The following is a 26,964-nucleotide window of genomic DNA, read 5'->3' on the forward strand; positions in this document are numbered from 1 at the left end:
CCGGCCGCCACCTTGAAGGATAGGTTGAAAACTTTAACATGGAGCTCACAAGGACGGCTCTCAGTGAGATCATCCACGGGGGGTAGCGAGGAGGCTCGACCAACTGGTCATCATCATCATTGTCCACCTGCTGACTGGAAGCCACGCTGCTTTTCCGGTGTTGTTGAGATTGCAGCGGGACGAGGGCATTGAGCAATGCAGGATCTACAGCCTGCCCCTGAGCCATCTGGGATGTAAGTACTTGGGTTACCATGGTTAATTGGGCTTTCATGGTGCTCATACCCTCCTCTAAGGATGCTATGCGGTCTGTTTCCCTTGCCTTTCCCCTCTCATGGCTTTTATCAGGAAATCTCTTCCTTTCCGCAGGAAAGCCATACTTCCACGGAACGGAGCCTTACGTGCCTCGTGTTCGTCCGCCGTGTTCTTTGTTCCCAAGGGCGCGTGTCAGCTCATCGTTCTCTCTTTCGGGCTGGAACCTCCCCTCCTCCACGTCCTTATGTTCTTGTTCCAGGGCTTCAATGGGAAACTTCAGATGAGCTTTCTTATAGATGCACTTCCCTGTTTCTGGATGCAACGTTCCCCCAATCCCGTAGAACCACTCCTTACACCGTTCGATCCAGCCGTGTGTCCCTAATCTGATCCCTTTCCCGGTCGGTTCCGCCTCAGCTGCCTCGCCACTTAGGACGGTTAGCCCCGTATCCACTCGGACCTAGAATTTGGTGATATAGCTTCAACGCAGCATTTGCCTTATTTGTTTCCGACCTTTTCAGAAATTCTTCGACTCCGTGCTGTACTTCACGAATTCGTCCCAGTTGATTTTTTACCTTCTCACCTGTCCGGAGTCTTCTTTTTCTTGATAAGGACGCGCAATCTTTTCTTGTGGCTCTTGAATAGTTCGGCCATCTTCTTCTTGGCAAAGTCGCGGAGGGCCTGCTCCATCTTGGCCTTTTCGCGGCATCCCCCTCTGGAGGTACTAGGTTGAAATGTGACATGAGCTTGGTCAGAATGCTTTCTTTGGCTACATCATCGATATAAAGACCTTGAGCTTCTTCCTCTGCAGACAACACTAGTCCCTTCGGCTTGTTCCATTCTCGAACGGTGATCGGGACGTGGTCCCTAACAAGCACTCCGCATTGAGCTATAAATGACTTTGCACTTTTCTCTGGAGCAATTGGTTTACCATCCTTAGCGATATGGGTGATGTCGTGCCTAACACCGTCGTCCAACTTTTTGGTCGGGCCTCGCTTCTTCGACTTTACAGAAGAAGTGCTCGATCCGGAGGGCTAAAAAAGAAATAATTCATAGTCAGTACAATTTAATTAGTTAATGCATCTAGTCGATCAACGACGGCTTAATTAATTTATATACCTGGGTGATAACTACGGTTCCGGAGCCATTATGATGATCTTCTTCCTCACCGGCGCCATTAGGATCTTCTTCCTCAATATTCTCCGCTCCCTCACCGGAGTCATTCAAAAAAGTTGCGGTGATCGTCACCGCCATCATCTGGAATAACGTCGTCGTCGCGATCATCCAGAGTACCGTGGGCTATGAGGTCAGCCCTGAAATTTTCTTGAGTTTCATCTCTCTCCATGCTTTCTACAACGACCTGCAAGCTATATATAGGAACCATCATATGATCAAATTAAGGATAATGCAGAAAACTGAAAATGGAGTTACATATGTAGTTCTTAACTAAGGATCGATAATATAGTGCTGAAAGCGAGATAGTGCGATTATATGCATACATAGATCGGGTTCATGTTTATTTAACCCTAATACATCAATCAATACTACAACCTCTCAACCGCGCCGACCGGGTCCTATAACGCGCCGACCGGGACTCGAGCCGCGTCGGGTGAACCCCCAAAGCCACGGAACAGTCACGGGAGCATAGCTAACATGAGATCCCTGCATAACGCTCCATCCGGTCCTATACATGTTGTCTAACGCATACATGTAACGGCGAACGTGCTCGTCCTCCGCCGCAATGCGCTGAGCTACCTCCTCTGGCGGGGCCGGCTCCCTCTGAAACGACCGTGACCCATAAGACCTCCACCAAAGAATATCCGGGTCGACGACGGGACCCGGATTCCGCACCAAGGTGCGCGACCCGGAAGCTAAGACCTCCCAGTGCCACCCCGGCGGAGCCCAGTCCCGGACCTCCCCCAGCTGCTGCATCTCCTCTAGAAGAGTCAGACCACGGCGCGGCGGTTGTTGCGGCATCATAGTCACGAAAACAAATCATATATATATACCAACGTTAACATAAATTAAAAAATAACTTCACTACTTTTATGTTAGTCGGCGCCGGCACTACCATTTGGGGGGCGCCGGCACTACATACTCTATTTTTGGGTGCCGGCAGGGGCGTCGGCACTACCCGTATTTTGGGGGCGCCAGCAGGGGCGCCGACAGTACCGTATTTTGGGGGCGCCGGCACTACCGGAGATGGTGGCGGTCGGCCGGTGGCGGCCGGCCGATGGCACCGACACTAACTTTTTTCTAACTATTTGCACTACTACTAAATTCACTACACTAATCTAACAAAAAATTCTAACTTTTTTCTAACTATTTGCACTACTACTAAATTCACTACACTAACAATATACTATAACTATATACTAACATTTATACAAGTTTTGAAAAACAAAATTTGCTCCCCAAAAATCCGGGAGCAAATGCTCCCGGGAGCCGAGACGAATTTCCGCATTTATACTAACTATATACTAACATATACTAACATTTTAACTACACTAATCTAACATTTTAACTACACTAATCTAACTACTAAATTCACTACACTAACAAAAAAAAGGGTGGCCGCCGGCCGGCCGGGGCCGTCGGTCGGCCAGCCGGAGGAGGGAGAGGGAGAGGGAGGGCGCCATACCTGCGGGCGTCGGCGGGCCCGGTTCGTATTACACACCGGGTCCAAAGGCCCCCCTTTGGTCCCAGTTTGTAATACAAACCGGGCCTAAAGGCCTACCTTTAGGCCCGGTTTGTATTACAAACCGGGACCAAAGGCCAATTTTTTTTAAAAAATTCATTCCCGCCTTATTTCAAATAAAAAAAACACGTACTGGCCACCGCCATGCCACACGTGTCCACCGCCGCCGCCATGTACTGGCCACCGCCGCCACCGCCGTGTACTGGCCACCACCTTCACCGCCATGTACTGACCACCGCCGCCACCGACACCGCCGTGTACTGGCCACCGCCACCACCGTCACCGCAGTGTACTGGCCACCACCGTCAACGCCATGTACTGGCCACCGCCGCCGTGCCACACGTGTCCCTTCCCCGTGCCACGTGTCCCTTCCCCGTGCCACGTGTCGCCGCCGCATCCCCGTGCCATGCCCCGCCGCTTCCCCGCGCCACCTGTCGCCGTAGCTTCCACGTGCCTCGCCCTGCCGCCGCCAGCGTGCGACGTGTAGATGCCGCTTCCACGTGCCATGCCCCGCCGCTTCCCCGCGCCACCTGTCGCAAAACTTGCCGCGTCGCTGTGCTATAAAGCGCGGCGTGCGCGCGGAACCACACGTCGCCGTCGTCGCCGTTCATTCGTCGCCGGGATGCCACCGTGCCGTCGCGGCTCGTCCGGCTTCCGTGGCGTCCGAGCGCGTCCGAACGGTAGGTTCTACGCCGAGATGCGCGCCGGTGGTTTCCGGCTCACCCTCGGCACGTACAACACCCCGGAGCTGGCGGCGCGCGCTTACGACGCGGCCGCATGGCGATTTCGGCGGCCACGGCGCGACCTGAACTTCCCAGACGTCGAATCGCTAGAGGAGGCGGAGTTCCTCGCGCCGACGCCGTGTCTCGTCGACGACGAGGACCGTCGCCGCCACCGCCAGGTGCAGCGCCGGATCACCATCGCCGAGCACGACGAGGAGTTGACGCGCCAGTGGAGGGCGCAGTTCCCCAACGACGTCGACAACACCGACGCGTTCTTTGCTGACCTCCGGGCACATCGCAGGTCCAACAGGCGCCACCGTCGGGCCGTCGCCGTGTTCGAGCTCGACAACCCGAATACAACTTGGGCCGACAACGACCCTCGGTGGGACGACATTTGGACCGAGACAACCTCCGACGACGAGCAGATCGACTAGACTAGTTGTTTATCTATTTTAATTGTATTTTCAATAAAGTCGTTGTGGAAGACGCTGATGATGAGAAAAGTTTCCCGCCACATACATGGAATTAAAGTACAGAGCTCAACTGAAAATTAATTAAGATACATCGCCAGATTCGACTGTTCGAGTCATTCAGTCATACTCGTGCCTAGCCCTATAGTAATCGCCACTGTAGTCGTCATAGTCGCCGTCATCATCGTCGCTGGCATCAGGGTCGTTGTAGTCGAACCTCGACGGGAGAGCACGCGTGGGCTGGGACTGAGGGTAGCGCAGGCGGGGGCCACGGTAGGCCATGACGCCCTGGAGAGTCCGGCCGCGCCACCACAACCGACGGCCGGCCTCGTTGAAGTTCGAAGGAGGCGGGCCGCGCTCCTCGTGCCTGGCAAGCACCCTCTCACGCCGATTGATGAAGAAGCTTTCCCAAGTCGGAAAGTAGTCGGGATGCCACTGGGGATTCCTCCGCTGCTCCGGCGTGAGCTCGAAGAAGTAGTGGTTCATGATGGCCATCTCGCGCGCCACACCTAGAGGGACAGGAGGGACCGGTACGCCTCCGACGCTCAGCAACCAGCCGGTCGGGACGCGGTAGCCCGGCGGGAAGGGGTAGTTCGACGCGCAAAGCGCCTCCGCCTCCCAGAGGATTAGAGATACGATGGAAGCCATGGGACAGAGTGATGAGGTTTGCAGATATGAGTCTAGATGTGATATGTAAATGGAGGCCAAGCCTACATATATATAGTGAAAAAATGGCGGGAGGACAGAGGCGGGAAAAAGTGGAAAGCGCGGGAAGAAAAATAGGCGGGAACGCAGTGGCGCCGAAAACATTAGTCCCGGCTGGTGGGTACAACCGGGACTAAAGATCATTTTTTTATCATCTAACAAAACTGTCGGTGGGATAAAGACGTGTGGGTAACCTTTAATCCCGGCTGGTGGGTACAACCGGGACGAAAGATCCTTTTTTTGTCATCTAACAAAACTGTCGGTGGGATAAGGACGTGTGGGTAACCTTTAGTCCCGGCTGGTGGGTACAACCGGGACTAAAGATGTCGGCAGGATAAGAACGCATGGGTGGACGCACTGCTCGATGAGATAAAGCATATATGTAGCGCACGACGCCATGTCGAAGGAACAAGACAAAGTAGACGAGGTGTCGTGCCTATAAAAGGAGCATCGATACGCCTTGCCAAGCAGATCAACAAGCCAAGCAGAGTTTCATTCCCATGGATGAAGGGAAGGGTTGGGAAATCTCCCGTGGCGCAGCTTCTCGAAGATGTCGTTGGTGCACACGCCCTACGGCATCTTCGGAAGCTGCTCCTCGGAATTTTTCCCCGCAAGCCCCGAACGACTACATCTCCTCTAACGAGTGTTGGGGAAAGGGTTGGGAAATCTCCGTGGCGCGGTTCTCGAAGATGTCGTTGGTGCACACGCCCTACGGCATCTTCAGAAACTGCGCCTTGGAATTTTTTCCTGCAAGCCCCTGAACGACTACATCTCCTCTAATAGTGTTGGGGAAAGGGTTGGGAAATCTCCCGTGGCGCAGTTTCTCGAAGATGTCGTTGGTGCACACTCCCTACGGCATCTTCGAAAGCTGCGCCTTGGAATTTTTCCCCGCAAGCCCTCGAACGACTACATCTCCTCTAACGGTGTTGGGGAAAGGGTTGAGAAATCTCCCGTGGCGCATCTCCACTTTTCATATCTTACATACGGTTAAATGATTACACAAAAATAAATGGGAAATTGATTGCCATGTTGAGATACTCATTTGTGCCATGAACATTCTTCAATTAACTTGATGATGGAGCATCTTCATCATTTAATCTTCTTCGGCCTTAACCATGGAGCATCTTCATCATTTAACTTGATGCTTGGATCAATGTTCACTACGAAGGGTGGAATTTCATCAAACTTATTATAATCTTCTGACATGTCTGTCTTGTCCTCCACTCCCATGATGTTTCTTTTTCCAGAAAGAAGTATGTGGCGCTTTGGCTCATCGTTTGATGTATTTGTTTCCTTATGTTTCCTTTTTCTTGGTTTGGTAGACATATCCTTCACATAGAAAACCTGGGCCACATCCTTGGCTAGGACGAATGGTTCGTCTCTATACCCAAGATTGTTGAGATCCACTGCTGTCATTCCATACAACTTGTCTACCTGAACCCCGCCTCCTGTTTTGTTGACCCATTTGCACCTAAACAAAGGGACCTTAAAATAAGGTCCATAGTCAAGTTCCCATATATCCTCTATGTAACCATAATATGTGTCATTTGGGCCTTCATTCATTATTGCATCAAATCGGACACCACTGTTTTGGTTGGTGCTCTTTTTATCTTGGGCGATCGTGTAAAATGTATTCCCATTTATCGCGTACCCTTGGAAAGTCACTACAGTCGAAGATGGTGTCTGGGCCAGCAAGTACAGCTGATCTTCAATATCTTTGTTATTCAGGAGATGTTTTTGCAACCAACCGCCGAAAGTCGACATTTGTTCACGTCTAATCCAATCGTTCGACTGCCCCGGGTTCTGGGAGCGTAGAAAGTTCTTGTGGTCACCGATATACGGAGCCACCAAGGTGGAACTTTGTAGAACTATGTAGTGTGCTTGATTCAAAGAAATCCCGTCCCTACATATCATTGATTTCCTTCCTAGCGTGCCTTTTCCACTTAGTCTCCCTTCATGCCGTGATTCAGGAACACCAATCGGCTTAAGGTCAGGAACAAAGTCAACACAGAATTCAATGACCTCCTCTGTTCCATAGCCCTTGGAGATGCTTCCTTCTGGCCTAGCACGTTTATGAACATATTTCTTTAAGACTCCCATGAACCTCTCGAAGGGGAACATATTGTGTAGAAACACATGATCGAGAATGGAAATCCCATCGACCAGGTGAACGAGGAGATGTGTCATAATATTGAAGAAGGATGGTGGGAACACTAGCTCAAAACTAACGAGACATTGGACCACATCATTCTGCAACCTCGGTAGAATTTCTGGATTTATTACCTTCTGAGAAATTGCATTGAGGAATGCACATAGCTTCACAATGGGCAGTCGAACATTTCCGGTAGAAGCCCCCTCAATGCAATCGGAAGCAATTGTGTCATTATCACGTGACAGTCATGAGACTTCAGGTTATGGAATGTTTTCTTCTCCATATTTATTATTCCCTTTATATTGGAGGAGAAGCCAGACGGGACCTTGATACTGCTCAGACATTCAAAAAATATTTCCTTCTCTGCTTTTGTAAGAGAGTAGCTGGAGTAATGACGTCCTTTAACTCTCTCATGCAGTTTTTTGGGTCTTTCCTACGTTGCTGGTCCTCCAGTGTTTCTAGTGTATCTTTTGTCTTCCCGTACACGCCCAGAAAGCCTAGCAGGTTCACGCAAAGATTCTTCGTCACGTCCATCACATCGATTGAAGAGCAGACCTCTAAGACTTTCCAATAGGGTAGATCCCAAAATATAGATTTCTTCTTCCACATAGGCGCGTGTCCGGCATCGTCATTCGGAACAGACCGTCCGCCAGGACCCTTTCCAAATATTAGATCTAGATCCTTGACCATACCAAATATATCAACACCATCACGATGGGGAGGCTTCCTCCGGTGATCAGCCTCACCGTTGTAATGCTTGCCTTTCTTTCTTACGGGATGGGTAGTCCTAAGAAATCGACGATGCCCCAGGTACACGACATTCTTACATTTTTCCAAATAATCACCTTCGAGCTCATGTAAACAGTGCGTGCATGCATTGTATCCCTTGTTTGACTCTCCTTACCAAGAGCAGGCCAGTCATTGATGGTTACGAAAAGCAGCGCTCTTAGGTCAAATTCCTCCTGCTTGTGCTCATCCCACACACGTACACCTGTTGACCACATCTGTAGAAGTTCTTCGACTAATGGCTTCAGGTACACATCAATGTCGTTCCCGGGTTGCTTCGGGCCTTGAATGAGCACTGGCATCATAATGAACTTCCGCTTCATGCACAACCAAGGAGGAAGGTTAATTATATATACAAAGAGTCACAGACCAGGTGCTATGGCTGCAGCTCTGCTCTCCAAAAGGATTCATGCCATCTGTACTTAGACCAAACCTTAAGTTCCTTGCATCATGTGCAAAGTTTGGGAACTCTATCGATTTTTCTCCATTGGGATCCATCAGCAGGGTGCCTCAACATCACGTCTTTCTTACGGTCTTCTTCGTGCCATCGCAACAACCTAGCGTGCTCTTTATTTCTGAACAAGCGTTTCAGCCGTGGTATTATAGGAGCATACCACATAACCTTGGCAGGAACCCTCTTCCGGGGCGCTCTCCCTCAACATCACCAGGGTCATCTCGTCCGATCTTATACCGCAATGCAGTGCACACCGGACATGCATCCAAATTCTCGTACTCACCGCGGTAGAGGATGCGAGTCATTAATGCATGCATGTATCTTTTGCACATCTAATCCTAGAGGGCGGACAATCTTCTTCGCTTCGTACGTATCGGCGGGCAATTCGTTACCCCTTGGAAGCTTCCTCTTAATTATTGTCGACAACTTTCCAAATCCTGAGTCGGTGACACCGTTCTCTTCCTTCCATTGCAACAATTCCAAGTGTCTTGCCTAGCTTTTTATGGCCATCTTCGCAAGTTGGGTATAACAATTTGTTGTGATCTTCTATCATCTTGTCGAAGACCAACCTTTCCTTTTCAGTTTCACATTCTCTCCTTGCATCGGCAATGGCCCGACCAAGATCATCATCAGCAGGCTCATCTGGTGCCTCTTGATCTTCTACTTCATTGTCTTCATTGCTTTCTGCAGTATCATCGTATTCAGGGAAATTGGGATAACCGTCATCATCCTCTTCCTCTTCTTCATTGTCTTCCATCATAACCCTTCTTTCTCCGTGCTTGGTCCAACAATAGTAACTGGGCATGAAACCGGATCGCAGAAGGTGGTTGTGAATGAGACTCGAGTGAGAGTAATTTACAGTATTCTTGCAGTTGACACATGGACAATACATGAAGCCACCATGTTTGTTTGCCTCCGCCACGGCCATAAAATTATCCAGGCCCGAAGTGAACTCGTCAAACCGTCGGTCAATGTACATCCATTGCCGAATCATCTGCATGATATAATTTAGCTGATCAAAACCATTACGAACATCACGATGTATATATACACATGCATTTTATCAATTACAGATGAAAAGGATAAAGTTGTTAACCTCGATGAAGAAGAAAAAACAAGTTAAGTGTGGCTTGATTTGTGTAAACTCAAGTGGCAAATCCTCTTAAGCATTTCATCGAACACCTCTTGTGCATGTGAAGAAGAGAGGAGAGCAATACACCCCTCTTGTGAAGAAAGTGAAAAAATGGCCAAGTATGGCTCACACTTGGGCAGGGCAAGGTAATATAGCCAGATTGGGGACCTTGTCCCGGTTTGTAATATAAACCGGGTCCAGAGGGGGGGGGGGCCTTTGGACCCGGTTTGTAATACAAACCGGGACTAAAGGTTTCCCACGCCTGACACGGCCTGCCGTGCCCTGCCGTGGACCCTTTAGTCCGGTTTGTATTACAAACCGGGTCCAAAGGCCACTACCGGACAGGCTCTGAGCTAGTGGGGTCGCCCTGGGCAAAACGAACCGGGACCAATGCCCCCATTGGTCCCGGTTTGGTTCTGCACTGGGACATTTGCTTGGGACCAAAGGCCTCTTCTCCACTAGTGGCTAATGATAAGGGTGATGGAGGAAGAGGCCACAAGGTTCACACATGAGGCATTAATATTTAGATTTAATTTTTTGTTACGAATTCAAAAAAAATTGAATCATCAAAATGAGGCATTTCTTTGTGTCTAAGTAAAGGCGTATATAGAGAAAATATAATGCAGGCAAACTTTCTAACCTTGACTTTTAATGCATTTGGTCCCATGCATTATACCAACTAGATGATACCCCGCACGTTGTTGCGGGAATATTTAGATTTATTTCTTAATTTTCGCAATAAAATATGGCACTGGAGCCACTCTAACTTATTAAGAATGTTATTTCTGTTGAAGCCAAAAAGCCCAAAATAGGATTAACTCAATGCACATTTGGCAGCTCCAGTGCCTCTGTCCTCAACTAAATATTGATAGGGACATGTAACTTAGTGGATGGAGCAGCCACTATAGCCACTATAATAGATGATTTTTACGGGAGAAATAACATTGAATATATTTCTCTCCTTATATATGAACTTTCCTGTCTCTTAATGCTAGTACTTTGGTTTCTCTATTCTTTTCAGAATATTTAATAATTGACTGGTAGTTGGGATACAGCTACAATTACATAGATATAGTCGTATGTATTACTTCTTGGCATGCTTGTCTTTTTATCCGTATCAAATTGGCACAGATGAGTGTAATAAAAGTACTCTACCAAAGAGCAGCAAACAGAGTAATTGATGAAAGAGGTAAGTAGAGCAATGGAATATAGTGGTAGTTAAGGTGATCTTTCTGGACAGGGAAGTGCCTATACAGAATTCCGTACTATATATCAGGCACAATAGTTTCACAATCTCTTCTGGTCAGCCCAGAAATGGCAACTCTTCTTAAATATAGTCAATCTTTAGGAACACCTCAAAAGCCTTTAAGGCATCACAATGATGCATGATATTTAAAATCTGTAGTTAGCTATCCTACTTCTCTGCACAACAGAAAAGAAGTCCATTAATCCATTAAACATATGTATCAGCAATCAAAAATTTGTACGGTTAGTTATCCTACTCTGCACAACCCAAAAAGAAACCCATCGATCGTATATATCAGCAATCAAATAATATTAATTACGACGGTGCTGTATACACCAGCAATATGGCCCTTAAATGGAGTTGTGCATCTATATAGAATGCAAATATCTCTGTTATCTTTTGAAACCGACTGTATGGAGTAATTTTCTTTGTTTAGCTACAAAGTTTTCCGTGGGAAATATTCGATTTGAATAATGCTGGATAAAAGTAACTGTGAATGGACAGATTAACACAAGATATGTAGAAAAAGATTAATGCAAGATGGAAATATGTACTTATTCATCACAATAAACATGGCCAGCTGTGCTTTCCAGATTATGTGATAGAGAAGCGAAACAGACTTTAACAATGAAATTGAGGAGACAGTGTATAGGGAGCGAATAAAAATGGACGAACAAACCAAAACAAACTTAGGTAACATACTGGGTGAGAAGGAAGTTTGGCGGCTGGGACACATGCGAGTTAGGATGACGATGATGGCATCTGCGGAAATGCAGCTGTGAGGTTATCATCCAGGTATATATCCAAAGCGAGAAGTTAAATCTCTTACAGGCTTCCAAGAGTCCAATAACATGTGAGGACGGCATGCGATGGAGCTAGAGAGATGCATATATGCTGTTGTGCACCTTCGCAGGCTCCGCGCCAAGATGGTCGGTAATATCATGCCTCTGCCAGTCCCCCCGTCGTTGCTCTGCCCAGACACCGTCACACCATGGCCCTCCTGGACTCCTGGTGCAGCCGAGCGCTGCTGCCAACCCGGTCATGCCGGCTCCGGCCAAGTGACGGGAATGCAAAACAACAGCTCTAGTGAGGTACTTATAGGCGATTAGATTTGTGGAGAAGACGAAAAGCCATGAAATAGTGGGGATATGAAACACCACCAGGTTCTTTTGGTTTTTTGCATGGAGGAGATAATGCGGTTGATTAAATAATACTATAGTGTGGAGAATACCACGAGACGACGTTGTTTCCGCAAAGAAGATGGACAGAGCGAGGTGACTGCTGCTTGTGGACCAAACAGAAAAGCAGGGCCACATCAATTCCGATTTAAACTAACAGCAAAAAAGAGTGTCCGGCAACGAAAGAAACGGACTGACGTGGAAATAGTTTAACTGAAACAGAATGACGTGGACATGAAACTGAAAAAAGTGATGTGGCATACTTGCATGTTGAGAGAAATACCACTAGTGGGTTGCTCCTATTTAGTTATTATAGATATGCAAGCCATATTAACTTGTTTTAGCTCGGTTTCCTAGTAGAACATGAAATTCTAGTGTACAAAAGTGGTTTCCGAATTTTGATTTGAACTTTTTTTTGTCAAAGTCAACTCAGTATTCAAAAAGTCAATGCAAAATACGTTGGTGAGTTGACTTTGATCAAAAAATATTCATATCAAAATTCGGAAACCACTTTTGTACACTAGAATTTCACGTTATACTAGGAAACCGAGCTAAAACAAGTTAATATGGCTTGCATATTGGTATAATGCATGGGTGTGTAGCTACCCATGCGGGTAGCAAATGCACTCTCATTACTTTTATTGGTAAAGTAAAAAATAGTATCATTTTATTTATAACCGATTTATTTCCATATTACTATTGAGAATATTCATATGAAAATAATGGCCAACATTGTACTGGAGAACCCTGTCAAAATCTAAAACGACAGGTACATCAATATGTTTGAACTCAAAACAGCTAGTTCTGTTATCAGATTTGAGCATGAATATCATTTAGGATCTAAACATATCATGTTTTGTTTCCAATGTTGACTTATGTTCCCCCGTCATCAATGATACCAGCCAGGCGGCGCTAATCAATATCCTCAACTGATAAGCCGATATCATCAAGATGGAAGATATTGATGCCTGATGGTTCATACGGAAAATATCTTGAGCCAAGGCGCCTTGCGACATCAGAAATGTTAGAAAACGATCTTAATATACGTGTTGTATAGGAGATCCTACGTAACTTGTACCTTTGTAACTCTGTTGGTCATCTATATATATGAGATATGTTGCGGAGGCTATGCCTGACACAAACCCTAAATCAAACTTGGTATCGGATCCGTCTCCCATCCCGCCTCAATGCGCGACACCCACCCTAGCTGCCGCCTAACGCTAGCCCACCGCCTCCATGTCCGGCCCCGCGCATGACTCATCGGCCCACAGTGCCTCCTCTTCCGCTCTCTAGTTGTCCACGACGATCGGCACCATAACCTCCACCGCGACGGCCACGGTCGTTGCCCCAATACCCACCACCGCCATACACCTCGACCATAGAAATTTCATGTCGAGGTAGCCGTGCATAGATGCGCCGGACACCTGGCTCCCCAATGGTGAGCACCCCAGCAGCAGGCGTAGGGCTCCTACCCGCAATAGCAGGGATCGGGTGCCCAAGACAAGCGCCGAACTGGCCCCAACGAGTACCGTGGAAACAGTGGTCGAGGCAGCAACGACCACAATGGCGTTGGTGGCGGAAATGGTCGGAACCGCTGTTGGCGCCCCCAATGCCAGATTGCAAGATCTGGGGGCATGAAGCAGATAATGTCATAGCCGCTATTACCCCCGCTCCGGCAACTCGACATCTTCGTCCTCCATCGACAACCAGTCCTAGCACTTTGACACTGGCGCTACGGATCATCTCACAAGTGAGCTCGAACGTCTCCAGGTGCACAAGCGCTATGGGGGGAAGGATCAAGTTCAAGTAGCAAATGGTTCAGAATATATATCTATTTCTCATATTGGGCATTCAACGTTAGCATGTTCTTCTATTCACTTGAAAATTATTCTTCATGTTCCACACATTCGCAAGCATTTACTCTCTGCTTATCGACTTGTCTTAGATAATGACATGTTTATTGAGTTTCAACATCATTTTTTCCTTGTGAAGGACAAGGCCACAAGAAAAATTATTCTACACGGTAGGAGTCAAGGGGATCTCTATCCGCTGTCGTTTAGCCGCGCCGCATCTCCATCCTCGCGTCATGCTTCGTCGACCATGATTGTTCAATGGCATCAACGCATTGGTAAACCTACCAATAACCAATAATGTAGTGTAGTCTATTGTTAGGCAAACCAATCTTTTATGTTCTTCAGACAATTCATCTTCGGTTTGTGATGCATGTCAACGTGCTAATAGTCATAAGTTAGCATATAGTGCTTGTTCTCGTGTTTCTACTACTGTGCCTCTTGAATTAGTTCATTCTGATGTTTGGGGCCCGCTCGTGCTTCTTCCGGCGGTTATAATTACTATGTTAGTTTCATCAATGACTACTCACTTTTTTGTTGGATTTATTTTCTTAAACATGAATCTGATGTTGAGCAAGTGTTTTTTGCTTTTCAGGCTCATGTAGAGCATCTTTTGAACACCAAGATTAACGTTGTTCAGCCTGACTAGGGTGTTGAATATCGAGTGGAAATGGCATGTCACCTTTTCAGTTTTCGATAAAATAAAAAGATTGAAGTTTCAGAAAAAATGCTTTGAGATGCTCATGTGTTATGTCACCTAGTTTTAGTGAAAAATGAAAAACATGAATTTCGATATATTATGCAAAATGGCGTCATGTTTCCGTAAAACGGAATTTCTGGTTGAATACGACCTCCGATGAAAAACTTTTTTATATCAAAATGTATCTACACGAAATTTCCTATCCGAATTAGCAATCAAGAAAATGAGGTAAAAGAGGTGTAATCCTTAGAAATCAAGAAAATCATTCGGTAGAAGAGGTGTAGTCCTTAGCAATCAAGAAAATAAGGCAACATTTACTCATAAGAGGTCAAACATATGACACATATACCATAGATCCTAGCTTTACATAAAAGGCCATATAAGTGGGTTATAGGGCTTTAGAGGATAGATAGTTTACCTTCAGCTCCTCATGGGTTCGACACTCAAATACTTATCGAATTGTACTATGGTGATCCCCTGCACTTGGGGGTTATCAAGGCGTTAGGTGAAACTCTTATGCTGGAACTCAGAACCCGATAAGTCCTCCACGGCCCGAGCTGAGTTACACCAGGTTTCCAAATTCGTGTTCAGGTACGCGAGTTTGAAGTAGCTTCCCTGCGTTTGCTCAGGAAATTAACTAATTTCCGATCCGTTCGAATGCATCAGGCCGGTTTACCAAAATCCCTATGATAAAAATATTTATTTACAACAGAATAATATTTCCTCTTAATAATCAAAGAAGAATTCGAACAAAGAAGAAGTCGAAGGTTTTGAGACTCGACTCGAGTCTGCGACTCGAGTAGGGTCTCGAGGGCTACTGACATGGGTATGCCATATCGGGTCATAAGCATTGTCATCCCTGGTACAAAGCCCAGTAAGGAATAAAAGAAAGCCCACAAAGAAATCGAGAAAATCCGAAGATATCACGTAAGGAAGGTTAAGCCCATATCGGGTGAACCGACTTATATTGTAACTCGACCTCGAGGTGGACTCTCAGACCTAGCCTGCCATATAAGGGCTGAGAGGATCCACCGTGAGGGGACATATTGAGTCATACGAGACACCTTGTAACCCTAGTTTTAGATTATACAATCTCGGCGATTCGCCTTCGATAATAATATTTTTCGGCTGACTATTTGGGCTTACCGGTTTGTTGATTCGCCAGTGTCCTCCATCCTAGAAAGCCAAGTCCATCACCATGGGCATTGATAAGGTTAACCCTTTGTGAGGACCTGACTCTGTTAAATGGCTAGGTGCCATGAAATCTAAGATAGTATCCATAATGAAGGTTGGATCTTGGTAGACCTTCCAAAGGAATGAATCGTTTTGAGAGTAAATGGATCTATATATAAATATACATGGATGCAATGTCCTTTAAATAAGCTCGACTTGTCGAAAAGGTTTTCTACGGCAAAGTTCAAAGAGTTGACTATGCTAAGATTATGTCTTCCGTAGCGATGCTTAAGGTTTATGCAGATTATTGTAGTAATCCCTATATATTTCTTTCATGAAATATGGTAGTTGGATGGCAAAAATACGTTCCTTAACAGAAGTGTGTATTAAGGGTGTATACAAGATACAACCGAGAATTTTGTAATCCATATATTGCTAGATAGGTATGTAAACTTCAATGGATGAAGTAAGCATCACTGAGTTGAAATATCCATATGAAAAAGTCAAAAGTTTTTTATTTCATCGGGAATAGTGAAGATGCTTGCATTTGCAAGAAATTAAGTGGGAGCACTGAGACACATTTCTAATACTTTATGTGGATGACATATCGTTGATTGGAAATGATATATCTTTACTTGATGCGATTAAAAGTTTCACTAAAAATATTTTTCATTGAAAGGACCTAGACTAAAAAAATATTAAGAATCAATATCTATGAACATAGATTGAGGCGTTGATGCATGTAAAATGCATACATGAATATTGTAGTTTATTGCACTAAAATCCTTATTATATTGCAAATTTATTATATTTATTGGAACTAATCTATTAATATTTGCAAAATTTAACAATTTTTTGTTTAAACTTTGTTTTGTACTAAATAGAAAAATATGGAAGGAAACCGGTCATTATGGTGAAATCTGGAGTTTCCTCAAATTTGTCCCTGCAGTACTATTTTCAAAGATGGTCCTAGGATCCCCAAAGATAGCGTCAAATGAAAAAGTGCATATTGACAAATTTGTGGGGAATTTCCATATATTAAATTTGACATAAAGAACGCCCCAATTGGAGTCTGGATGATCCTGTAGTCGCGATATTACGGAAGGGTACAAGGACAGTTTCTAAAACCCGAAAATTGGTGACGTGATTGACACAAACTCTTGCCATATTTGATGTATTCGGCCAAGACACGATTTTATAGACTTATAAAGTACATAGGGTAGTCCTAACAAGGTTCTAGAGGTGCCCAAGAGCTTTTGGATCAAAGGTGCATCAATCTCGTGGTCAAGATTGCATCTCCAACTCTATATATTGAGGGGAAACCCTTGTTTTGCAGGCACCCATCCATTGTGACAAAAATCCTCCTCCTTGGAAGCCGCCAAGGAGGGGGAAACCTCCTCCACACCAACACCAAGTCCGAATAAGAAGAAGAAGGGGTAAGGGGCCGCTGCCCCCAAGGGCAGCCACCTACCTCCAAGCGGCGCGTCGCCGGACGCCGCTGCCTCCTTGATGAGGTCTAAGACCCCGTGTGTGGCCCGATCTCGCGGATTGACTTCGAAACTGTTGACGTCAGAAACCCACTGGCGGGCAGCGACAGGCAACACAGTAGAGCCGGGAACAACTAGGGCTGCGGCTGACCCCAGTCCCTCAGAGCGACGGCCCGCAAAGCCTCCTGGTCACACGTCCGATGCTATCGCAAGGGCGTGCCACCCGAACTATACCTGGTCGGGAAGGTGTTGGATGATGCCTCGCTTAGTTTCCCGCATGGCATACACGTAAACATTAAATACGAGCCTCGATCGGCTCTCGGGTTATCCCGTGAATCGGCTCAAAGAGCCGATCCACCCATGATTCGTACAAGGTGTCCGAATATATGGTGGTCCTGCTGATCAAGATAAAGCTAATGAGATCTACGACGATTTAGGGTTTTCACCGCATAATCGGATCATCCTACTCACGATTGGGCCTCGCGCTCGCGCACGGTGACCGTAAGCCGATCCTAGACAGGGCCTAAAACCAACACGAGGTTGATCCCCGGAACATCCTTTCTAGGGCTAGCAAACGTCCCCTACACGCCGCTGGATCCTCCAACCCTTTGTAGGGCCTAACTAATGCGGATATTAAACTAATCCTTGCGAGCAAGGAGCAACCGTAACGGATCAGATCTACTAAACTATGATCAAGCGGGGTGCCGCCCCTACACCTGAGATAGGTGTAAGGGCGGCTAGATGCATAAGGGTCGCACTACGACAGCATATGATACGAAGAACAATGCTAACCCTAACACATCTAAGATAACTACGTTGCTCGCCATCAAAAAGGCTTCAGCACGAGCAACACATGAACAACGTGGGTAGGCTTGGCTGCCTAGATCGCAAGATGCGATCTAGGCAGCATGGTGCTTACCGGAGAAACCCTCGAGACGAAGGAGTTGGCGATGCGCCGAGATTTGTTTGTGTTGAACGTTGGTTGTTGTTTATTCCATAAACCCTAGATACATATTTATAGTCCAGGGGACTTTCTAACTCAAACGTGCACCTAACCGTGCACGGGTAAAACTCTAACTTCTAATCGACACGTAACCTAATATGTTACAGATACAAGGGCAAACTAGCCCAAACTTTGCATGAAAGGCCGATTCACGTATTTCTTCTATATATATTCTTCAAGTCTATCTTGATCGCGGCCCACCTCTGACCTGGTCAAATTCCGGTGATAACACATGCCCCCCTGGTTTTGGGATTAACAATTCCAAAATCATCCTGTTTTCCTCTTCGTCGGGTCATGTCATGGTAGAGCAGAACCGTCGCAGCATTTCTCATCATGATGCCCTGTTCTGGCCATCGGCACCCCAAAACCCCCAATCTCCCATAGCCATGTCCTCCTCTTCTTCCTCCTCCACCTCATCGGTCCCTTCTGATTCTCCCTCCTCTCGCGAGCCGACGCCGGAGTGGGGCTCGTTGGCGGCGCACGACATCCTCGCCTCGACGTCGTGGGACAAAGAGGAACATAATTCCTCCATCTGGTCGGAAGATGACAAATCCCTCCTCCGAGGAAGAAGCGGAGGAGGACGACGATGACTCCCTTGAAGGTTACCCACTAGCAAAGCGCCTCCGCACTTGGTGGGATGACGACAGCGATGACGATGGTGAGGAAGATGAGGCTCCCGTAGAAGGCCACAGAAGCTTTGATGAAGAGCCCATCAGTAGTTGCACCGGATGCAGCGACGACGAGGGCAATAATGGCCCCTAGATCAGGGATCAGTAGTAGCAGTTGGCTTTTGCCCTCTTCTCCCCTGAGCAATCGGCTCTTCGCTTGTAAGAAATCCCTCTATTAATGAAGAAAATATTCCTCAATCAATTTCTCCTCCTTGTTGACTTTGCCGATCGTCGAATGGGGCCGCCGTACGGAGAGCCGATAGCAGGACATCGGCTCGCATTGCAATCTGGGGCCAAGCCGTCGCTCACCCATACGGTCCAACAGGTCTTACTAGGCCTAAACCTCGTCCAAACCATCAGCCTGAACTCTTCATCAATCTCGCATTGAACCGATTCCATTAACTTGCTAATTTGAGCCTATTCCTCTAGAGTCGATATCAGCGTATCGGCTTTGTTATTCTGAAGTCGATGCCTAAACATCGGCTATATATTCATACTGTTATCTCTGTATGTCTTCTTAAGTCGATGTCTGCGCATCGGCTGTGGGATTCATTTTGTTTTTTTACCGGCCGATTTAAAATCGGCCTCCATACCTTACTGCCCATCATCCCACATGCTTGGGAAATACTTCTTGAGGTGTTGACCATTGACGGCTACTGGGAACTTCTGTCCATCCAATTCTTCCAACATGTATGCATTACCCTTCAAGGCCTGGACGACTTTGTACGGACCGTGCCAATTAGGAGACCACTTGCCATATGCCTTGTCTCTGGTTCCTAATGGCAACACAGCTTCCCATACTAGATCACCGACTTGAAACTCTTTTGGTCTAACCTTCTTATTGTAGGCACGAGCTACCCTGGCTTTGTTCTCCTTAATCTTCTCTAATGACCAAAGCCTAAGTTCTGTCGCGTCCTCAATAGTGTCACTCATCAAAGCTGCATATTCTTCCGCCGTCGGATCATTCTCGAAACGTGACACGTCTTGATCCAGCCGTAATTTCCCAAGGTAATACGGCTTCCTGTCCATAGACAAGCCGGTACGGCGAAGTCTTTATAGCTCCATGGCACGACATGCGGTAGGCCCATAATGCTTCGATAACTTCTCATGCCAATCCCTAGGGTTCTCGTCAATCTTCCTCTTGATCAGCTTGATTAAGCTCCGATTGGACGCTTCAGCCTTGTCCATTAGCCTCGAGCATAGTACGGAGATGATCGGATCAGCTTTAATCCCCATGTCATCGCAGAATTTCATGAATTCTTTAGAAACAAAGACCGAACCTCCATCGGTCGTGATGGTTTGGGGAATCCCAAACCTATGAATCACGTGTTCTTTCACAAACTGAATCACATCTTCTGATTTCACCTTCTTCATAGGGACGGCTTCCACCCACTTAGTGAAATAGTCTGTGATGGCCAAGATCCATTCATGTTTTTTACTCGACGCGGGATGGATTTTGCCGATCATATCCATGCCCCACCCTCGGAACGGCCAAGGCTTGATGATAGGGTTCATCGCCGATGCTCGGTACCATCCGAATCTTCCCAAACATCCGGCATGCTTGGCACCCCTTGTAATAATTGAAGCAGTCTTCAAGCATGGTGGGCCAATAAAACCCCGAGCGCCCGACTAGCCACTTCATCTTGTGAGCCGACCGATGAGTTCCACAGCGCCTTCGTGCACTTCATGTAAGAGCCGATTAGACTCGGCTTGGTCCCGTGCACTTGAGTAGTAACCCTTCCAACGTCCCGTAGAACATATCGTCTCCTATGAGGACGTACTTCATGGCTTTGTATCTTATCCGTTTAGGTGCCCCCGAGCCGAATCTTTTAAGTAATTGAAGATCTCGGCTCTCCAATCATCCTCGTTCCAGGAATTGCACCTGGACTTCCGACCCTTCAGGTATATCTATGTAGCCGGACGCCATTTGTGCGAGATTGTTGGCCTCGGTGTTTTGGGCTCTTGGGACCCAATTAAAGTTGATGTACCGAAACTGTGTCATCAACTCACGGCATTCCATCCAATATGGGAAAAGCGATTCACTCTCGCACTTGTATTCATCCGTGAGCTGGTTAATCACCAACTTGGAGTCTCCAAAAGCTCTACCGCTTCCGCTCCGGCTTCTAATAGCAACTCCATCCCCTTACGTACCGCCTCATATTCTGCCACGTTGTTGGTGCAAGGGGTAGATAATCCGATGGAGAAAGAGTACTCGCCCCCGAGGCGACACGAGCGTAATGCCGATGCCACAACCATCGTCGCAAGCCGATCCATCGAAGAACATAGCCCATGCACGTATGGATAGTGCTGCTATATTGGTACTGATTCGCTCAGCTATGAGATCGGCCAACGCTTGCCCTTTGACCGCTTTCGCAGGCTGGTACCGGAGATCAAACTCTGACAACGCAAACATCCACTTACCCAGTCGGCCCTTCAACACAGGGGCCGACAGCATGTGCTTGACAACGTCTGACTTGCATATGACGAAGATTTCGCCGTCAAAAGGATATGATGCAGCTTGGTGCAGGTAAAGAACAGGCAGAGGCACAGTTTCTCGACCTCAGGATACCTCGTTTCCGCGTCCAACATCCTTCCGCCGAGGTAAAAACGACCTTTTCAACGCCCTCGTAGAGTTGCACCACCACCGAGGCGATGGACGTGTCAGCTACTGACAAGTAGATGTAGAACGGCCTGTCTTGCTAGGGCGGAACTAGCACAGGCGGCGTTGTCAGATACCGTTTAATTTCATCAAACTCCTGCTGCTGTTCTGCCCCCCAGTGAAATTCGTCATCAGACTTAGTCTTCACCAACGCCATGAACGGCTCTATCCGTCCTGACAGGTTAGAGATGAATCGCCGGACGAAGTTGATCTTGCCGATAAGACGTTGGAGCTCCTTCTTCGTGGTGGGCGGCTGCATGGTACGCACTGCCTCCTGACTTTTCAGGCCGATCTCAATTCCTCGCTCATGAACCAGAAATCCTAGGAACTGACCGGCCGTCACACCAAAGGCACACTTCTTTGGGTTCATTCTCAGTCCGAACTTCCGCGTTCGGTCTAGGACGCGTCGCAGATCTCCCAAGTGTCCCTCCATGGAGACGGACTTGACTACCACGTCATCGATGTAGATTTCCACTAACTTGCCGATCAGATCGTGAAATATATAATTCATGGCTCTTTGATATGTTGCACCAAGCATTCTTCAATCCGAAGGTCATGACCACATATTCAAACAAGCCCACCGCCCCTGGTACTCTGAATGCGGTCTTGTGTATATCTTCCGGAGCCATGATGATCCGGTTATAGCCGGCGTTGCCATCCATGAAGCTTAAAACCTTGTGGCCAGCAGCCGCATTGATCAATGTCTCCGCCACGAGCATTGGATACTCATCTTTTGGAGTGGCTCTGTTAAGATCTCGGAAATCGATAGCCACACGCCACCGGCCGTCCTTCTTTTCTACAGGAACGATACTGGAGATCCATTCAGCATACCTGCATGGCCTGATGAACCCTGCGGCCAACATCTTCTCGATCTCTTTCTTGACCTCTTCCAGGATTTCGGCCTTCATCTGACGAGCTCGTTGTTGGAACGGCCGACATCCTTTCTTAAGGGGGAGCCGATGTTCAATGATGCTCCTGTCTAACCCGGCATCTCCGTATAGTCCCATGCAAAGCGATCCGGGTATTCTTTCAATAGAGCAATCATCCGACTCCCGAGCCGTGGGTCTAACTTCCTCGCTGATAAAAGTTGGCCGAGGCTTGTCCCCGGGGCCGATATCGACTTCTTCTAGCTCGTCGCCCGAGGTGAACCCATACCCCAGCTTTCCGTCACCCGTGAGGTCGACGCCAACATCGGGAGAGCCGATGGCGCGGATAATACAGTCCGATCGCTAGAATCGGCCTCCATCTTGATCATCACCAGGACCTTGTGGCAGTGTCGGAGCCGGTTGCGTGGATCGGCTCCCTCTTCATTCTTGCTATGAGAGCAGCTGCCCTCATTGCTACCCCTACCAGGGCGATACCCAAGTTTTACCATGTTGATGCTGATGTCATGGGAGCGGGTTCTGTGGAAAGAGCCGATGAGTTCGGCTTCGAAGGTTGCCTTGATCTCGTCATGTTTCTTCTTGAGTTCAGCAGGCAGATCCTCGTACTTGACCGGAGCGCTTTCCGCCATCCCGGATGTAGGTGGCGATGTGGTGGATGTCGAAGGTCGTCCCACCGGGCGTGCCAGAATGTGTTGACGTCAGAAACCCACTGGCGGGCAGCGACAGGCAACACAGTAGAGCCGGGAACAACTAGGGCTGCGGCTGGCCCTGGTCCCTCGGAGCGACGGCCCGCAAAGCCTCCCCGGTCACACGTCCGATGCTATCGCAAGGAGCGTGCCACCTGACCTATACCCGGTCGGGAAGGTGTTGGATGATGCCTCGCTTAGTTTCCTGCATGGCATACACGTAAACATTAAATACGAGCCTCGATCGGCTCTCGGGTTATCTCGTGAATCGGCTCAAAGAGCCGATCCACCCATGATTCGTACAAGGTGTCCGAATATATGGTGGTCCTGCTTGATCAAGATAAAGCTAATGAGATCTACGACGATTTAGGGTTTTCACCGCATAATCGGATCATCCTACTCACGATTGGGCCTCGCGCTCGCGCACGGTGACCGTAAGCCGATCCTAGACAGGCCTAAAAACCAACACGAGGTTGATCCCCGAACATCCTTTCTAGGGCTAGCAAACGTCACCCTACACGCCGCTGGATCCTCCAACCCTTTGTAGGGCCTAACTAATGCGGATATTAAACTAATCCTTGCGAGCAAGGAGCAACCGTAACGGATCAGATCTACTAAACTATGATCAAGCGGGGTGCCGCCCCTACACCCGAGATAGGTGTAAGGGCGGCTAGATGCATAAGGGTCGCACTACGACAGCATATGATACGAAGAACAATGCTAACCCTAACACATCTAAGATAACTACGTTGCTCGCCATCAAAAAGGCTTCAAGCACGAGCAACGCATGAACAACGTGGGTAGGCTTAGGCTGCCTAGATCGCAAGATGCGATCTAGGCAGCATGGTGCTTACCGGAGAAACCCTCGAGACGAAGGAGTTGGCGATGCGCCGAGATTTGTTTGTGTTGAACGTTGGTTGTTGTTTATTCCATAAACCCTAGATACATATTTATAGTCCAGGGGACTTTCTAACTCAAGCGTGCACCTAACCGTTCACGGGTAAAACTCTAACTTCTAATCGACACGTAACCTAATATGTTACAGATACAAGGGCAAACTAGCCCAAACTTTGCATGAAAAGCCGATTCACGTATTTCTTCTATATATATTCTTCAAGTCTATCTTGATCGCGGCCCACCTCTGACCTGGTCAAATTCCGGTGATAACAGAAACCAAGGGGAGAGATGGGGGAACGCGAGGAACACGAAGAACACGACGGGCACGAGGAACTCCGAGACTCACGCACGCACACCAACCCGATACACCCGATGCTTACCTCCGTGGCTCGATGGACCACGCCAATAGAATCTCCGAGGAAGAGGCACGTGGCAGAATTCCCGGAGAGAGATTGGGGTTGGAGAGGAAGAGCTTGGTGAAAGAGAGAGAGAGTAACTAGTACTAGAATCTCCTTCAACAAGATGAAAGTCAACAACCAAGGTGCCTTGATTACAGAGGGATGATAACCAAGGGAGACTAAGCTCAAAGGTAGGTTTGAGTTCAAAACAAGTCTAAAGAGCTAAGGAGGGGTTCCAGCTACTTATATAGGCACACATGGCCAGCAAGGGCGAACAGGTACGCAAAAGGATAAGTTAAGGAAGTTTAGTGGGGCATTCCCGTCAGATCCGGTTTGTGTCCGGTCCTGACGGGCCTGTGACCGGGCTGTCCGGTCATGGGTCCCGGTTTGACCGGGCTCGTGACCGGGCTGTCCGGTCATGGGTCCGGTCGACCGGCGCAAACCGGAAATCTGCGAAGCTTCCGGTCCTGGGTCCGGTCGTCGCCCGTACGAGGGAGCTGGCCCGGTTTGCGCCCGGTTGACCGGGACTCGTGGACCGGGCGTCCGGTTGTGGGTCCGGTCCGACCGGGTCCTGGACCGGCCAGCGTCCGTCTCTTCCTTGGAGCGCTTCGAGCGACGTCGGCTTCGGCTTCATGATCATTTCCATGTCCAGCTGCTTCTCTCCCTCCCTTGACCTTGGCGCCTCCTCCTCTCCGGGGTCTTGATGCGCCTTGTACCTAATGACACATAGCACGTCGGCATGAGGTAGCAATCCATCCAAAGGGGTACCAAGATCAAGGGTGGTGAGGAGCGAGTTCACCTCATCATGTAGAGCCTTGACTCGGGCTCGTGTCATCGGTCCACTTGGGGGACTTGTTGGTCTTGGTGTGGAGGTGACCGAAGGCCACCCCGCATCATCTCCCCCTTGGGAAAGAGTCGTCCTCGACTCTTGTGCCTCCTCATCTTCATGATATGGCGACAAGTCCGCCACGTTGAATGTGTTGCTCACCAAGTACTTGGAGGTGGGGATGTCGATGACGTAAGCGTTGTTGTTGATGCGTTTGAGGACCTTGAAGGGACCCTCTCCTCTTGGCTTGAGCTTCAAGTTGCGTTCATGAGGGAATCTTTCCTTCCGGAGGTGGATCCAAACGAGGTCGCCTTCTTGAAATATGCGTTCCTTCTTCTTGGCGTTGAGGCGGGTAGCTTGACGAAGCACATGTTCTTGAATGGTAGCTCTTGTTTCTTCATGAAGTTTCTTGACGGCGGCGGTGCGCTTGTCGAAATCCATGTTGATCCACTCATGAATGGGGAGCGGTAGTATGTCGAGTGCCGTGAGCGGCTCAAACCCGTAGACGACCATGAAGGGACTCCTTGATGTAGTCGAGTGCTTGGCGCGGTTGTAAGCGAACTCCGTGTGTGGAAGGCATTCCTCCCATGACTTCAAGTTTTTCTTCACGAGGATGCGTAGAAGGGTGGAGAGGCTTCGATTGACCACTTCCGTTTGGCCGTCCGTTTGCGGGTGCGAGGATGATGAGAATAAGAGCTTCACTCCAAACTTTGCCATGAGCGACTTCCAAAGATAACTCATGAACTTGACGTCTCGATCCGACACAATGCTTTGCGGTACTCCATGTAGGCGAACAATTTCCCTGAAAAAAAATGAAGCAATGTGTGAAGCATCGTCGCTCTTATGGGAAGGTATGAAATGAGCCATCTTAGAGAATCTATCCACTACCACGAATATAGAATCATGACCATGCTTAGTGCGAGGCAATCCTAGAACAAAATCCATGCTAATATCCGTCCATGGTGCATGTGGAATAGGCAATGGGGTGTAAAGACCATAAGGGTTGGAGGTAGACTTAGCTTGTAAGCATGTAGTGCACCGGCGGCAAAGGCGTTCCACATCGCGGTACATTCTTGGCCAATAGTAGTGGGTTGAGAGCATGGCGTATGTCTTCTCTCGATCAAAGTGTCCCATAAGACCACCTCCATGTGACTCTTGCAAAAGCAATTTTCGAAGCGAAGACTCGGGAATGCAAATCTTGTTAGCTTTAAACAAGTAGCCATCATGCAAATAGAAATCATCCACTCCTCGTTCAATGGAGCATTTCTCAAAAATTGGAGCAAAGAAAGAATCGGAAGGATAGAGTTCTTTGATCTCTTCAAGTCCCAAAACATGAAAATCCAAACGAGTTAGCAAAAGGGTGTTTTTGCGGGAAAGAGCATCCGCCACAACATTGTCCTTGCCCTTCTTGTATTTGATCACGTATGGGAAGGACTCAATGAACTCGACCCATTTTGCATGTCGTTTGTTCAAGTTGCGTTGGCTTTTCAAATATTTTAAGGACTCATGGTCGGAATGAATGATAAACTCTTTTGGCCAAAGATAGTGTTGCCAAACCTCAAGAACACGAACCAAAGCGTAGAGCTCCTTGTCATATATAGGATAGTTGAGGCGTGCGCCATCTAACTTCTCACTATAGTATGCCACGGGTTTGCCCTCTTGCATAAGAACACCACCAATACCAAGCCCACTTGCATCACACTCAATCTCAAAAGTTTTGGCAAAATTTGGAAGAATAAGAAGGGGAGCTTCGGTAAGGCGTTTCTTCAACTCATCAAAAGCATTTTGTTGGGCTTTTCCCCAAACAAACGGAACATTCTTCTTGGTAAGCTCATTCAAAGGGCAAGCAATGGTGCTAAAATCTTTCACAAAGAGGCGGTAGAAACCGGCAAGTCCATGAAAACTTTGGACTTGGCCAACATTTGTAGGAGTAGGCCAATT

Source organism: Lolium rigidum, chromosome 4 (genome assembly GCF_022539505.1).
Source record: "Lolium rigidum isolate FL_2022 chromosome 4, APGP_CSIRO_Lrig_0.1, whole genome shotgun sequence".
Classification (NCBI taxonomy): domain Eukaryota; kingdom Viridiplantae; phylum Streptophyta; class Magnoliopsida; order Poales; family Poaceae; genus Lolium; species Lolium rigidum.